Consider the following 17,027-nt stretch of genomic DNA (forward strand, 5'->3'; position numbering starts at 1 on the left):
GGCATCAAAAGCCTTCTGGCAGGACTCAGTCCAGATCACCTTATTGGGCTGCTTCCTGGAAGTCAGCTCTGTTAAGGGGACAAAAATGGTGCCATACCCCTTAACAAACCTCCTATAGTACCCAGTGAGACCTAAGAAGGCTCTCCCCTCTGTCTGGGTCTTGGGGGGCTCCCAAGCCAGAATGGTGTCAATCTTGGGCTGTAGGGGCGTCACCTGGCCGCTTCCTACCTGGTGTCCCAAGTACACCACGGAACCCTGCCCGGGCACTTACTGGCCTTGATCGTGAGGCCTGCCTTCTGTAGAGCCCTCAACACTTCACCGAGTTGCTGCAAGTGTTCTTCCCAGCTGGAACTGAACACTGCGATGTCATCCAGGTAGGCGGCATGAAATCCTCCAGCCCAGCCAACACCTGGTTGACCAACCTCTGAAAGGTGGCAGGGGCATTCTTCAATCCAAAGGGCATCACCCAGAACTGGTAATGTCCTTCACAGCTTGAAAATGCTGAACTCTCCTTGGCCCCATTGGTTAGGGCAATCTGCCAGTACCCAGACGTTAAATCAAACGTGCTGAGGAACTTGGCAGCTCCCAACCGATCAATGAGCTCATCAGCTCTGGGGATGGGGTGTGCATCAGTCCTGGTGACGGCATTGAGCCCATGGTAATCCACACAAAACCGCAGTTCTGGAGTGGCACCGGGTGTAGCAGCCTTTGGGACCAAGACTAGCCTGTCCGGGCTCGCCCAAGGAGTGTTGGAAGGCTCGATCACCCCTAATGCCCACATCTTAGAGACCTCCTCTTTAATGCTGGCCCTGACTCGGTCAGTCAACCTGCAAATCTTGTGCTTCACAGAAGGGCTGTCACTGGTGTCCACGCCATGGGTACACCAGTAAGTAACACCTGGGGTCAGGGAGAACAGTGGGGCTAACTGTCCCAACAACTGGTGACAGTCGCTCTGTTGCTCTGGGGTCAGTGTAGGGGAGAGAATCACACCTTCCACTGACCCATCGTGCTCCTTTGTAGACAGGAGGTCAGGGAGAGGTTCACTCTCGTCTTCCACCCCATCATCTGTCACCAAGAGCATGCTCACTTCGGACCTCTCGAAGTGGGGCTTGAGGCAGTTTACGTGGAGGACCCTCAAAGGGTTCATTGGAGTCCGCAAGTCCACAAGGTAGGTGACATCACTTTTGCACTCCACCACTTCAAACGGCCCAGTCTACTTGTCATGAAAGGCACAAGGTTCAACTGGGGATTGACCCACACTTTCTGCCCAGGTTGAAATACGACCGGAGTGGCATTCTGGTCATTCCACTTCTTCATTTCTTCCTGGCTTGCTTCTAGGTTCGCCTGAGCCAGTTTCCTGAAGCGGGCAATTTGGTTTCTGAAGGCCAGCATTTAACTAAACACATCCTGGGGAGTTTCCCTTCCTTTACCAAACTCAGAGGTCCTCTCACGGGGTGACCATACAGAAGCTCAAAGGGACCGAACCCAAGAGTCTTCTATGGCACCTCCTTGTACGCAAAAAGAAGGCAAGACAAGAGGATTTCCGACTTACGCCTCGTGGGTTCTGTTAGACCCTTAATCTTGCCCTTCAAGGTCTGGTTGAATCTCTCCACCAGACCGTTACCTTATGGGTGGTAATGGGTGGTGAACTTGTAGGTTACATCACACTCCTTCCACAGGGATGTCATATACTTGGATATGAAATTTGTTCCCTTGTCATAAACCACCTCTCTGGGGAACCTCACGCGGGAAAAGATCCCGGCCCACCACTGGCGCCGTCGTTGTCCTGAGAGGGATTGCATCCGGGTACCGGGTGGCATGGTCCACCAAGACCAGGATGTACTTATTGCCCATGGCTGTCTTGGGATCCAGTGGCCCCACAATGTCCATCCCTACCCTTTCAGAGGGTGTTCCAACAACTGGAAAGGTTGGAGAGGTGCTTTGACCTTCCTCCCACTCTCACCACTTGCCTGGCAAGTTTGGCAAGACCTGCAAGACCTGCAATGTCCATCTGACTGCCTTTGCATTTGGGGCCAGAAGACGTGGGTGACAAGTCTGTCAAAGGTCTTGTTCTGCCCCAAATGTCCTGCCAAAGGCACGTCATGAGCCAGACCCAGAAGGAAGGCCCTGAAGCGCTCGGGTACCACCAGCACATGGGCTGACCCAGGCTCAGCGACCTTAGGCTCACTATAAAGAAGACCGTTCTCCCAGTAGATCCAATGTGATTCGGACTGATCACCAGCTGCCTGGTTTGCAGCCTACCGCCGCTGACCCTCTAGAGAAGAGCACTCTTTCTGCTCCTTGCAGAATTCCTCCCTGGTGGGACCCCCTTCTTTCTGCCAATGAGTCAGCTCAGAGATGTCCCCCAGTTCAGCTGCCTGCTCCCCGGTAGGCGCCGGGGCGTCCCCTTCAAGGTCAGCTTCCTCCCGGTCCGTGGGAGCTTCAGGGGCCGGTTTCCCGCGCCCCTTGCCCTTTCTCTTGGCAGGGACTTGGGCCACTGTTTTGTGCTCCAAGTCCTCTTGATCAACCTTTCTGGCCACCATTGATCGAGTGGACACGCATGCCCACTCTGGCAACTCAAGCATCTCCAAGTGAGACCTGAGCTCTGTTAGATTTAAAATTCCCTTTCCTATGAGGCCTCTGCCGTGCTGTTTTATATTAGTAGTGTGTGGCTAAATTACATGTATTGATGCTCGCATTCAGTAGCCCGCCCAATATTCCTCACAGTATGCAGGCCCCATTAGCCAGTGTGACTCCATTTTGTATTTTGCAATTCTTATAAGAAAGCCTCTGTCGTGCTCATGTTAGGCCTTAGAACTCAGAATCACTTGTCTCAGCAGAACATTGCATCTCTTTATATTTTCTGTTCATCAGTCGTTTCAATCAATCAATCAATCAGTTGTTAAGTGCGACTACTCACCCTTAAGGGTCTCGAGGCGCTAATGGGTGGGGGGGTTAGCAGGCTCCAGTCCATCAAGGGGGTGGTCTGTCGAAGAGCCAGGTTTTGAGGTTTCTTGCGAAGATGAGGAGCGATGTTGTCTGTCTGAGGTGGAGCGGAAGGGCATTCCAGGCTCGGGCTGAGAGGAAGGAGAAGGAGTGGCCTCCAATCTGGTCTTTCTGGTGCGGGGAACCACGGCGTAGGAGAGCTGGACTGATCTTAGGATCCTCTGGGGTGCATGGAATTTTGAGTCGGCTGTTCAGGTATGCTGGTCCGGTGTCGTGGAGGGTCTTGTGGGCGTGGGTGAGCATCTTGAAGGTGACTCTAGCTTCTATGGGGAGCCAGTGGAGTGTGCGCAGGTGCTGGGAGATATGGCAGTGTCTTGGCAGGTCAAGGACCAGTCTTGCGGCGGCGTTCTGGATGTTCTGTAGCTTGCGGTGAGGTTTTTGTTTATTCCGGCGTAGAGTGCGCTGCCATAGTTGAGTCTGCTGGTGACCAGGACATGAGTGACGGTCTTTCTGTGTTCAAGGGGGATCCATTTGAAGGTCTTACGTAGGAGGCGGAGGGTGTGTAAGCAGGAGGACGAGACAGAGTTGATCTGGCGATCACTTTTGAGCTCAGAGTCCAGGATGATTCCCAGGTTGTGTGTGTGGTCCGTGGGGGTGGGCGGGCTTCCGAGGGCGGGGGGCGACCAGGTGTCATTCCAGGCATTGGGGTTTGGGCCCATGATGAGTACTTCTGTTTTGTTGGTGTTTAGTTGTAGGCAGCTGTTTTTCATCCATTTGGCGACTGCTTCCATGCCTTCTTGAAAATTGTGTCTGGCGGTATTGGGTTCGTTGGATAGGGAGAGGATGAGTTGGATGTCGTCTGCGTATGACACAGTGTTGAATCTGTAGGTTCTGACGATGGGGGCGAGCGGAGCCATGTAGACGTTGAAGAGTGTAGGGCTGAGGGAGGACCCCTGGGGGACTCTGCAGGTGGTAGGTGTAGGGTCCGAGAGGAAAGGGGGAGTCTGAACCGCTGCGTTCTGCCAGAGAGGAAGGAGTGGATCCAGTTGAGGGCCTTGTCTTGGATCCATGCGTCATGGAGTTTGCGTATTAGGGTGCTGTGGGAGACTGTGTTGAACGCCACTGAGAGGTCGAGGAGGATGAGAGCTGCTGTTTCTCCTTTGTCCAGTAGGGTGTGGATGTTGTCTGTTGCAGCGAGGAGGGTGGTTTCCGTACTGTGGTTTTTTCTGAAGCCGGATTGGGAGGAGACGAGGATGTTGTACTCATCGATGAATGTGGCAAGTTGGCTGTTGATGACTTTCTCGATGAATTTTCCTGGGAACTGGAGCACGGAGATGGGTCTGTAGTTTTTGAGGTCGGTGGGGTCCGCTGAGGGTTTTTTCAGGAGGGGGTTGACCTCTGCATGTTTCCAGTCGTCGGGGAACGTTGCAGTTGCCAGGGAGCGGTTGATGGTGTGGCAGAGCATGGGTGCGATGGTGTCAGCGGCTCTGTTGAAAATGTGGTGGGGGCAGGGGTCAGTGGGGGCCCCAGAGTGGATTGACTTCATCGTCTTCAGTGTGTCTTCGGTGGTGAGGGCTGTCCAGTTGTCGATCGTTGTCGGGGTGGTTAGTGAGGGTTCAGTGTGTTGGTTGTCTTCGTCGAAGTTGTCGTAGATGCTCTTGATTTTGTGGTGAAAAAAGGTGCTGAGTTTGTCACAGAGGTCTTGTGACGGAGGGATGTCGGTGGACTCACTGGTGGGTTGGGCGAACTCCTTGATGATGTTCATGTTCATGTTCAAGGCTGCAACTCAACTTGCTAACAGTATGATCATTTTGCTCTGCATTCCATTGTATACATGTAGTCCTGCTCCCACGTTAAGAGGCACTGAGACTCGGCACAGTGGCTTTGGGCCGCTGATAGTGTGCCCATCTGGCAGGTGTTAGCTCATCTTTCTGTGCCTTCTTTGTTCTTGTCCAGTTCATACCGGTACTTTTCCAACAGGGGCATGGCCAAAGTCTCCTGAAGGGTTTATGGTCTATTAGCTAATTTTGGGGAGTCAGTCCCTCTCCAGCCATCTCAGGGTGCAGGTTATGAGTGTGAGAAGGTGGTCTGATATATGCTGTCCACTAGTTCTAGTGGGCACCTTGTATCAGTCCAAACAACCCCTTATGGTGATAGGTTAAAGGCAACCTTTATTGAAAGCTATCCTAGTGGTAGCTATGGAGAGCAGCCTTCAGGCTAAGTCTTGAAGGAATGTAAAGCAGCTTGTTTTACCAGTCTATAATCTCTTGAATGATCAAATGAAAGGACAACCACACCAGGTATATATTTAAAATATATGTATTTAGGTTAAAACACACCCCTCTAGTCTCTTTATGAGACGGGAGTTCGAAGTACTTAAATTACAAGTGAGCAATCATCAGTAATAACACAAATACACGTTTGGGCCCTAGAGGCGTACCAAACCATATACCAAAAAAGTGGTATGAGAACCACGACTGAACTAGACACAAGGCCTAGAGCCTGTAGAATCGCTGGGACCCCAAGGAACCACCCAAGGTAGTGACACAGGGGACCCACGGGGACTGTATGCAGTGTGTGAACACAACCACTGGTTCCTGTTATCTTCTATGGGCAATGTCGCGGTTGGAAATTTAAAGATTAGGGACACTTAGAATCGAGTCAGGACCAAACCCTTTTGGACTTAAGAAGTTCTAGGGCTAGCACCCATGGGAGCACCGGAGTACTCGAGTTACCTCACCCAGGGAAGCCGGGAGCATAGGTGTCTTTTGGTGTCGGGTAGCGTCGTCGATTTCAATGGAAGCCTGCAAAGAACTGCTGCTGCCGTGAAGAGGAGAAGTGTCTGAAGAGATCCAAGCCCAGATCTGGGATGGAAGGAACCTGAAAGCAGAGGGGACAGAGTCTTGGTCACTAGCCACTGGCCGAGGGCAGGATGGACCAATGCCCACAGATGTCTGGTGCTTCAGGTGAGTTGATGGGTGTCTTGACTATTCAGCCACGAGGTGCAGGAGGTGTCAATGAAGTCCATGAGCTGGATTCGAGATGTCCCACAAAGTCTGTCGAGTGCTGCGATGTCGGCGACCAGAATGGACCCAACACGCCTTGGCAACGGCAAGTCACAGGAATTCAGAGAAAGGACTGCGGTGCAGACCAGCAAGATCTGAGGGACTCAGCCAGCAAGGGTAAGTCAGGGCACGTCTAGAACAACCAGGAAAGCCCAAGTGGAAGAGGAGTTGCCTTCGTGGGGACCTGCTAGCCAACGTGCTAGTGATCGCGAAGGAGCCTTGAGCGGTCACACTTGAAAATGACCCACGGGTCACTCCTAGAGTGGAGACCAGCAATCTTCGGTGCAGGAGGTGCTCAAGGCTGGGGCTACTCGGAGCACAAAGCACAACTTCAAGGAAGCCCAGGTAGATGCAGTTGCTGCAAAAGATCACAGTATCCAGGGGTCACGGTTCCACGTCACCCATGATAGCCACGGACCTCAGCTTTGCTGTGGACTCAGAGTAGCCTCAGGGAAGTCTGGAAATCTACCTCTGGTGATGCAAAGACTTCAGCGTCTGGCGGGAGCTTCAGTAATGCTGACCGGTCAGTTGCTTCTTTGGTGCCTGCCAAGCAGGGTAGTCACTCCTTGACCCCAAGGGAGATTTCTTCCATCTTCTAGTCGAGATAGAAAGTCGAAGGTCCATGATATATGTTGCAGAGTTTCGTCCAGGGTAATCTAAAGTCCTAGGGACTGGATTCCTATACTTATACTAAGTTTGGGGGATGGACTAACTCTAAGGCCTCACCTATGGGTGGGTCTGTAAAGAGGGGTGGTTACACACATTTCCTTTGTCCTGTTTCGCGCCAGAGCAGGGGCAGGTAACCCCTGCAATCGGGTTGAACTGGACTATGCACAGGGACACCAAATGTGCCCCCAGTGCAGGACTTCAAAGCACCAGAGAGTGCTCCCGCCCAGCCCCAATACACATCTGCCTGTCTGGGGAGGTGGTTACACCCCCCTTCAACAGGAAACCTATTGTCCAGGCCTCCCCTGCCGGAGTTTCGGTTAGCAGCAGGAGGCCAGACCCATGTCTGTGGCAGAGGCATCCATTTTGTGATGCCAGGGCTCAGGAAAGTCCTACCGGGTTTGACCAGTGTGAACATGTCTCTCCCTCTAGAAGGGTGGAATGCTACCCCCGCCGCCAGAACTGGCAGGGGGGTTGTATTCCAAGATGTTTGACACCAAACACAACATGTTTTGATGCACCCATTCCAAAGTTAGCATTTACCGCGAGGTTATAATGCACTTAAGAGTATATGGTATGGCTGTATCACAGAACAGCCATAAGGAAGTATTTCCGAAAGCTGCAGAGGAGTTCATCTCATGCTTGGGCACCCTCTCACACAAAACCAAGCACTCTGCCTTCACGATTGTCAAGGCCTGCCATAGGAGTGACTTATAGGTTTATATGTGTCTGTATATATATGTGGATGTAGGTAGTCTATACCACTGTAAGGGGTGCAAGCACACCCTTACCCAAGTTGCAGTAGCAGACCTGTGGTGCCATTTTGGAGTGCTTCCCCGGGGGTGGCATAATACATGCTTCAGCCCCTGGTAGGCCTCTGAGGTACCTATGCCCTAGGTATATTGTATACCATATACTAGGGGCTTATAAGGCACTCCAGAATTCAATTAGATATGTACCTAATGTACATGGAAACCATTTTAGAGAAGAAGCAGCTAGGCTGTGGTCCTGATTAGCAGGGCCACAGCCAGACTAAGGTCGAAAAACAGTGAAACACCAGCAAAAAGCAGATCCTACTCTTCTACAATGAGTATGACGGGCTCCTCTACAGAGTAATGGTAATAAATGCTTGTCTGTATTCTCTACTGTCTGACCGACTCTTCATTTGGGAAGGCATAGCAGGTGGTCCTAAGTACCCGCGTGGCCCTAGAGGGGCACATCCTTCAGTTGGCACCTGAACAGGGACTCCACAAAAGGGCCCCCTCACCCGTAACTGGGTTCGTAGGGGCTGGGGTGTTGTCTGGTCAGCGGGCGGATCAGGGGAACCTTACGTACAAGGCCAAGCTTGGTTTTTGCTGCTGCCCCGCCCTCCCAATCAGATGGATCTTTGGCTAGTGGCCCTTGTCTGGGGTCCTGAGAAGGCAAAACTTTGCAGCTGACCGTTTGGTCCGAGGAGTCGGCAGTGGAGAATAATTTGCTTGACCTGTGTGCACCAGGTGAGGGATTTGGTTCTTGGGAAAATGGCACCATTCTTGGTCGACAAACGCCTGTGGGCTGTGTTCTGGTACAGTCTCTGACTGTGTTGTTTGAACAACACGAGCGGACAGGCTGTGTGTCCTGATACAGTCTGCGGACTGTCTTGTCTTGGACTTGGTGGGTTTGCGGACCCTTGAGGGACACAGAGAGCTTGTGAGCAGCCTGCCGGGCCAGTTGGAAATTCGCCTCTTTGCAAAAGGTCCGGGACCGCTCCCAGGTTCTTTGCCAAGCCAACTGGAAACGGGATTTGCTCTTGAAAAGGTCTGGGGCTGGGGCCTGTACTCTTGTATTGGTGCAGTCTCCGGACTGTCTTTGGTGCAGTTTGTAAACTGCTTTGCTTGAATGTCACGAATCGACGGGCTGTGTCTTGGTACGGTTTATTACTGTCTTGGTTTGTATTTGACAAGTTTTCTGATCTTTGGAAAAGACACAGGGTGTTCATGAACAGTCTGTCAGGCTAACTGGAAATTTGGCTTGCGCATGAAATGGACTGGGACAGTTTGCGGACAATCTGCCAGGCCAATTAATAATTCGGTCTGTGCTTGAAAAAGTCTGGGGCTAGAGCCTGTCTTCTTGAACTTGGTACAGTCCCTGGGCTATCTACTTGTCTTGGTGCGGTCTTTGGACTGTTTTGTTCCGGGCTGACTGTCTGTTAGGGACAGGGTGTGTGTCTTATGTTAAGATGCGTTGTTTTAGTAAGTTTGGATGTTTTGGATGCCATTGCTGTTCTAAGAGTGCGCAGCTGGAAGAGAGCCAGCCCACCCCTCCGGAGGGTACCCCAAACTTTAACATGTATGTCAAACACGGTATTGGCCATTTTATGTTTAGCACATTGTGGAATAAATATAGGAGGGACAATACTGAGCTGCAATGGCCACTTACTGGTTCTTTTAATGAATAGAAAAGTAATTTCCTGCAGGACAAATTTTGCTAAAAAAGGAGTAGACAGTCCATGTTTGATTCTTTGAGGGTGTGGCAGAAGGAAGCGAAGCAGCGGCATATGAGGGAAGAGAAGGTGGCTAGAAGGAAAGAGACACAAATGATTATAATAGGGATAAGATAGAGAAAGGAATAGAACGCGAAGACAGGAGGTTCCGGCCACAGGCTGATAAAAGTTATGTGGTTACTGGGGAAGGAGACAAACTAGTTGAGGAGCTTCTGAATTCTCGTTCCCCGCCGCCCTATGCCCCGCAGCGGATATATCCTACGGCCCCTAGTTCCTCAACCCCGACTTCTGGGGTTGCTCACTCTGGTACTTCAGGCACTGTTGCATCAGCCCCAACACCACTTGCTTCTCTTGTACTCCCACCGGTAGTGAGTACAGACTCCGCCCTTTCCCCTGCACTGTTCCTTCCTTCTCCTGACCCATCTCTGGGTTCCGCCTCGTCCGCTACACTTCCCCTTACACCCCCAACACTGACCCCTTACATGATGGTGCCTGTCTCTGCCTCTGCTCTCTGTGTGCACGTGTTCACTAGAGCCTCTTACCCAGGCTGCGCAGTCAATGCAATAGGTCTAGGCATTGGTGAGCGAAAGCTGTCTGTAGGCAAGACCTAAAAGGAGGCACCTGGCACTTCGGTGCAGTGGAGCGAAGCTGAGGCTGACAGGGTGCACCCCTCATTCCGCTGTGAGGCGATGGTAACCCGAGGGTGATTACAATTCCTAGAGTTCCCTCGCCCAGTTGTTCTGCAGAGCGAGGCTTCCCTTCCTACCTGAAGACTGTGGGACAGCAGAACCACTCCTGACTTGCAAACATGGCACTGAACAGAACATGGCATCGCACCGTTGGGTTTGATAGGACTTCCCTGTGAAATCTTACATATTTAATGTTACATTATATTAGATCAGCAGGAATGTGTCCTGCAACATGGGCTTATGGGAGCAGCATGCAATCTAAAACCACACGGTCTGTCTCAGAAGTCGTTCAGGCAAACACATTCTCTACATTCCTGGCCATATCTGTGCTCGCTGCAGCTGTACATGAGTTATTAAAGTGGCAGTTGTGCCAACCTTCAAATTCAACAAATGCCTGTGCATTTTAAAGGAGTACATGTGCCACAGCAGCGGGCAAACACCAGAGACCAGAGCACAGAGAAGGGACAACAGAGTAGAAAGGTGTGTTTCCTCACTCTCTGCTGCTGGGAGTAGTGTTAACAGGCGAAACTCGCACCAAGATTTGTCATGATCTCTAAAGCTCCTGGGGTCTGGAGAACTTGCCTGTTAGACATTGGGTCCCTGGTTGACTGGGGTGTGAGCCCTGGTCAAGCAGTAACCACAAACCTAGTCAGGGTAAGACCCCAGCAATCCCCACATTAACCTATGCGCATCCCCTGGTCACTTGGCAGAGAGCAGTCAGACTCAACTTGAAGGCAATGTGTAAAGTATTTGTGCAACACTGCAAACAGTAAAACAGTGAATGAATACACCACGTCAAAAGATTCCACACCAGGCTAGAAAAATAGAACTTCATTTAATAAATAAAATAAGACCAAAACATCAAAGATCCAAAACGTTGAACCAGAGATATTGATAGTTAACAAATTAAGTGAAAATAGGGCCAAAAAGCACAAACTGCCAACAAGGAATATCTGGTTGCACTGGACCAGGAGAAACTCAAAAGTAGGCCTCCTATGCGGATCTCCACGAATTACTGAAAAACTCTGCTGTGCTCCGCAGAGTTGTGCAAGCAGCGCAGTGTGGCAAGTTGCGCTGTTCTTGCTGATTTTTAGCACCTGAGTTTGTCCCGAGCTGTGGCACCACACACAGTGCAAGAGGGGCCGCTTCTTTCTGCCACTTGAGTAGATGTTCTACTTGAGCAGCAGCTTCCTCAACGTGAGTGGCAGGTTTCTCAATGCAAGCAGCAGCGACCTGCTGTGACCACCCGCGTTGAGAAATGTCGCTAGCGGGTGGTCTAGCGTATGATTTTCCACGCTCACATTCTCTAACTTAATGTTGTTGTTGAGCCATGTGAGAGAAAAAACTCTGCTCTATGCCGCTTCGCTGAGTTTTTCTGAACTCTGCGCTCTATGCAGAGTGGGTGAATAGTCATGGAACACCGATGACACAGCGGAGTTCACCGTCCACCCCTACTCAAATGTTCAGGCTGACCACGATGGAGTGCAGGCCTGCTACGGGGGCCAGGTTGTCTCCACTGAGCAAAAGTACCTTGGTCTGGGTTGTGTCAACATCGTCGATCCTGTCGGTGGTAAGGATGCGGAGCGCAGAGAGGGCGATGCATTGGTGTCGATAAACGCGGCAGTGGCAATGCGCTGGTCCTGGTTGGCCAACATTGGTGATGCGTGAGCTCCGATGAATAGCTTGCTGCAATCCAGAGTTCCAACATCCTTATCGAGACTGTCATCAACGGAGATGTGAGGACTTTCCTTTAGTACAGCGTCGTGCAGTGATGGTTTCAAAGCCACAGCAGAGTCTCTGAGCCACGCAACAGCAGCAAAGCACTAGTTCTGGTCTATGTAATAGGGACAATGCGCCATTTACGATCCACATAGTAGCAACGATGCTGACTCATGCAGTGGTGACAATGCACCAGTTCTGGTCTCCGCAGCGGCAGTGATGCATTGGTTCCAAGGGACCAGGACTGATGTGGTATGAATTGGCAGGGTCGGCTAACAGAGGACAGAGTCCAGATGCAGAAGCAGGATACTTGGACTCTTCTATGTCAATGAGACTTCAGATCAGGAGGCCAGTCAACTGGCCCTTGGGGTCGCTCTGGGTTCTGAGGGTCGAGTGATGCAGGTCCAGTCCTTCTTACCCAGACGAGGGGACCAGCAGGCTGCAGACTGCAAGCCAGCACAGTAAGAACACAGTTCTTCCAGAGTAGCAGTCCAGCAGAGTGGCAGTCATTCAGCAGCACAGCAGTCCTTCTTCCTGGCAGAGTATCCACAGGTCCAGCAGTGTACTGACCTGGTAGGGTCTGAGGTCCAGTTTTCATAGTGCCTTTGAAGTGCACAGAGGTCCTCCCTTACTGCACTGGCTCCAGAGTCAGACTCACCGGCGCGTATGTGTGGGGACAGGACACAGCCTATTCAGGTGTGCTCAGCTCCTCCCTCCCATCTTCCCAGGATGGCCCATCAAGTCACACCTAAGCTCCTATTGTGAGTGGACTGTCTGGGGGAATACACAAAGATCAGATGTCAACTCCCCCCAGATGTTTATCAGAGACAGGATACAGGAACACAGGGCTGAGTAGAAAAATGCTGACTTTCTAAAAGTGGTATTTAGAAAATTGTAATTCAAAATCCGACATTGCCATTAAAGAGGATTTATCATTACAAGTCCATAGCTACCAAATTTGATAGTCATCTGCTCTCAATTCGGAATTACAACATATTAAATGAAATAAGTAATCCCCAATGTTATCCTATGGGAGGGGTAGCCATCTACATGAGTAAAAAGAGAGTTTGGGAGTTTTTCAGTAACAGGTCTTGTAAAACATTTAAAAGTACATGTCCTACCTTTTACTTACACAGCACCCTGCCTTGTGGGCTACCTAGGGCCTACCCTAGGGGTGACTCATATGTAATAAAAGGGGAGTTTAAGGCTTGGCAAGGTGTTTTAATTGCCAAGTCGACATGACAGTGTAACACTGCATTCATGGAGCAATGGCAGCCCTGGACATGTTTTAAGTGGGTGGGAAAATACGTCCCGCAGACCCACTTATAGCATTACATTTACAGGCCCAGGGCATATGGTATACCCCTCTACAAGTAACTAACAAGTAAATTTAATATGCCAATTAGGTATTCCAGTCAACCCATGTTTAGGGGGGAGAAGACAAGCCCGTTAACTCTGGTTAGCAGTGGTAGAGTGCACAGAGCCCTACGACCAAGAAAAACAAACTCCGCAAAATTGGAGGCAAGCAGGCAAAACATTTGAGGGAAGACCAGCCTAAGGCTGTCAGGTCTAACACTGCATAACATATGGTATGTTCTATAACTCCTTTATAATCACAAAGTATTATTAATATTGGTTATAAGAAATCCCATCTTATCAATACATACTAAGCCCCCTTAGCTATCTGACATTTTGTTTTGAAATAAGACAAAGTGCCTTAGAATGCCCTTGGTCGAGAGGCGGGAGGCCCTTAAGGAACACAAAAGGTGCCCACCGCCTCCTTGAGTGCAGCTTGTATGAGAATGAACTGAGCCCCCCCGAGTTCTTCTCAAGGCCCCCTCCCCACCGGTGCTCACAGCAGAAATGCCACGGTGTAGCTCAATGCTCCATTCATTCTCATAGAGCTGCTTGTCTTCACTGAAGGTTGGGCAGAATCAATGCCTCCTATATGTAAAGTATATCTATGACAATTGCAGGACGTACAGAGGAAGCGCTGGAGTCTGGGGGGTGAGGTATTACCTCATATTCCAGCACAACCTCAGCTGCACTGAGCTCACAATGGACCTGTGCTCAGGGCTACATCGAGCTCACAACTTGGACATCTTCTCTCTGTCCTTTTAAATATAAAGGCACTCATCAAGGGAGTCACCAGGTTACTAAGGAAGCGCAGAACAATCCTATTCAGATCGCATAATGGGGTGATTTGTGGCGCTCATGTTCACCCACGAGGACGCCTCTTGGCACGAGGGGCAGAAAGCAGATGCTTACTTCTACCCCACACAAACGTACACGTGTTATCGACCTCCTAAGGATAAAAGGAAGACTGTACCCTGTGGGATTGAACCCCTGTCCATGAGGTCAAACACTGATACCTGTGCTGGATGCATTAGTCCACTGAGACACTAGACCTGCATATATTTGATGCACAGTTTGGGGCACAGGTGGAGCTTTCTGGGCCTATATGTCCCATAGTTCCTATAGGACATCTCACTCTGGTCACATGGAACAACTAGGGATGCAGCCTCAGACACGGGCATCCAGTATTTGGATTCATAATATTTGGGAGAAGTCTGAGGGTCCAAGCTCCGCCCGCTGGAGCTGGAGAACCAGTCATAGGATTCCTTACTGTCACAGGTCTGGAGCACGTTGACCTAGAAGGTCGCCCCCTGGTGGAGCTCAGCATGAATTGAGCCCCTGGATACGTGGAGGGCTCGAAAACAAGCAGGCCTCAGGAAGGACCCATCATGGAAGACGACGCATGACTCGTGGGCCGTCCCACCTCTGTTTATGGTGCATGGGTCGGTGAGGGCATCAGGCGAGGCATGCCTCATCGTACTTTGTGCCCTCAGGTGCCATGACCCTAATTCCTTCCCCCTCGCTAGTCTGCTCCCCACTTCCCCATAGAACCTAAGTGTGCTCCCCGCTGTGTCCAGGACTCTAATGCACCTGTTTCTTTTCCGCTCTGCACCCGGGTGGAGTGGACACGGTGTAAGTCACACAGACACACTGGTGTGCACCCTCCAAGGAGGGGCTGTTTACTCCCTCGCTGCAAAGGCCCCTTCGTCAGGTGGGAAGCCCCAGTACTCAGGTGGAAAGCCCCAATCATCAGGTGGAAAGCTCCAGTCCTCCAATGGGAAGCCCCAGTAATCCGGTGGGATGCCCTAGCCGTCAGCTGGAATGCGCCAGCCGTCAGGTAGAATGCCCCATCCTCAGATGGAAAGCCCCAGTCCTCAGGTGGGAATCCCCAGTCCTCAGGTGGGAAGCCCCAGTCGTCAGGTGGGAAGCCCCAGTCGTCAGGTGGGAAGCCCCAGTCGTCAGGTGGAAAGCTCCAGTCGTCAGGTGGAAAGCTCCAGTCATCAGGTGGGATGCCCCACTCGTCAGGTGGGAAGCACCAGTCATCAGTAGGGAAGCCCCAGTCATCAGTAGGGAAGCCCCGCATGTCTGCAGTTCGCCAGTGTGTCCGCCTTTGGGTGGAGACAGCGTTTCAGCTGTCACTGGCACTAGATGCACTCTCCCTCTTTCTTCATCGTTTATATATCAGTTTTGATTTACAACTGTAATTTGCCCCCAGACCTATTGGTGCGCTCACAACCTGCGAGTCATTGTCTCCGCCTAAGCGATCCCCAAGGTGGGAGACCATTGCGATGATGGTGGTTAGCCAAGGCACAGCCTTTGATTCACATAGTATTGGTGAGGAATGCAAAGCCATGGTTAGGAGCCATCACAGTTATGAGAATACAGGGTCAGGCAGCCTTCACTTGTTGTTAAGCGCGTGAGGCTCACAGCAGTTGTAGCTTTAATTGCCCGATTGTTTTTATATTTTATTTTTATAGCTGAGCCCTTTTTTGGTATCCGTTGTAAAGTGCAGCAGAGCTTAAGTTTAAATTACATTCCTGAGTGTTTAATGTAATTTTAAAATGCGCAATTCGAAATTGAGAATTGATATTGTTACCTGCATTTGAATTTGAATCGGAGGGCGGAAGGGCGAGCGACGGAGACCGGGAAGCAGCGCTACCGGAAGTCACCGGAACTAGCACTGCAATCTGAGGGAGGGTCAGCAGTCTAGATGCTGAGGATCGGGGGTTTCAAAAACATGACTATGGTGAGACCGCACAGCAGTCGTCCCGCTGGCCCGCCAAAGGCGCACCTAAGGCATGCCCATCTGCACCCGTCCGTGCCCGAGGGGATCAGAGGCCAAGAACTCAGCGCATTGTCTGCCAGATAACAGCAGTAAATACTGTTATCCAAGGGAAGCGCGTCTTGATTTAGGTAAGGCCCTGACACACACTGAGACACTCTGGGGCATATGTACAAGACCCTATCGCCACCACAACGTCACTTTTACCGTCGCTGAGACTCTGATGCCCGGAATAACTGCAAACGTGAAGCTCTGGTGAACCAAACTATACGCACTACAGTGTCCTACAACAACAGGAGATGTGTACTTCATGCTACAGCAACAATAGTCCAGCGCAAAGCTGCACCCACTACTGTCTGCATCATCCGGCCAGATATTCATGTTAAAGGTATGACCGTCCACGACTCCAGGCCTGCTCTTTGCACTACAGTGATGGCCAGCCACTCTCTCCGATCTTAGCAGCCTCATTCCACCGGGAGCTTGAATCTTTGCCTCGGACTTTGAGAAGGTAACTTTTTCAACCGGAATATACTGGCCCCTGCATCCAGCTCATATTCCATTGTGGTTTGTCTGAACTTGTGATTTCCCCCAATCTAACATGTGCTTTTATGGTTTACCCTGACAAGGATTGTGGTTGTTGCCTAAGAACGGTTTCACTCCCCTCAACCAATAACCACATTTCTTACACTGCAAATCCATCAAAATCAAGGGGAGTAGCCAAACTATTTATAAAGAACTTATCCCTTAAAAAAATGAGAACATGGACAGGTAAGAAGGGGAGATATTTTTGCGAAATCAAACGTTCAGGTTCAGTGTTGATTGTGGGCTCCTCCTATTCCAAAGGAACTGCTTTTAACTGAATTTGGCCCAAGGGAGGGACAGGAAGCTCACCGCAGTCTCTGCCTGGATAGGACAGGTCCACCTGAGAGGAGAGATTTCCGTGACAGGGCAATCCTAAAATACGATACGCAAAATCATGCAGTCGCAGACATCTGGTGACTAGCGATTGGACATCTGGCCAATCCATGCTGCACTTTTTTTTGGGTGCACATTTTATTCTATATATTCTAAGACTATCTTGCTCTCTGTGATTGAAAAGCTTAATACCATAGATTTTAGAGATGTGAGTAATGTTCTATTCCGATTGGATGATGCGGGCATTCTTTCTTAACTGTGTCATCTTGTTTCTGAAAAAAAGTGGGGGCAACACAAGTGCAGATCCTACTCTCCTACACAGTCATCTTGTTTCTGAAAGTCGGGGTGCAAGCATGCAAGTCAATGTCAGCACTAGAATTTTAACACCTGCATTTTAAATTTCTGTT

Source organism: Triturus cristatus, chromosome 11 (genome assembly GCF_964204655.1).
Source record: "Triturus cristatus chromosome 11, aTriCri1.1, whole genome shotgun sequence".
Lineage (NCBI taxonomy): Eukaryota > Metazoa > Chordata > Amphibia > Caudata > Salamandridae > Triturus > Triturus cristatus.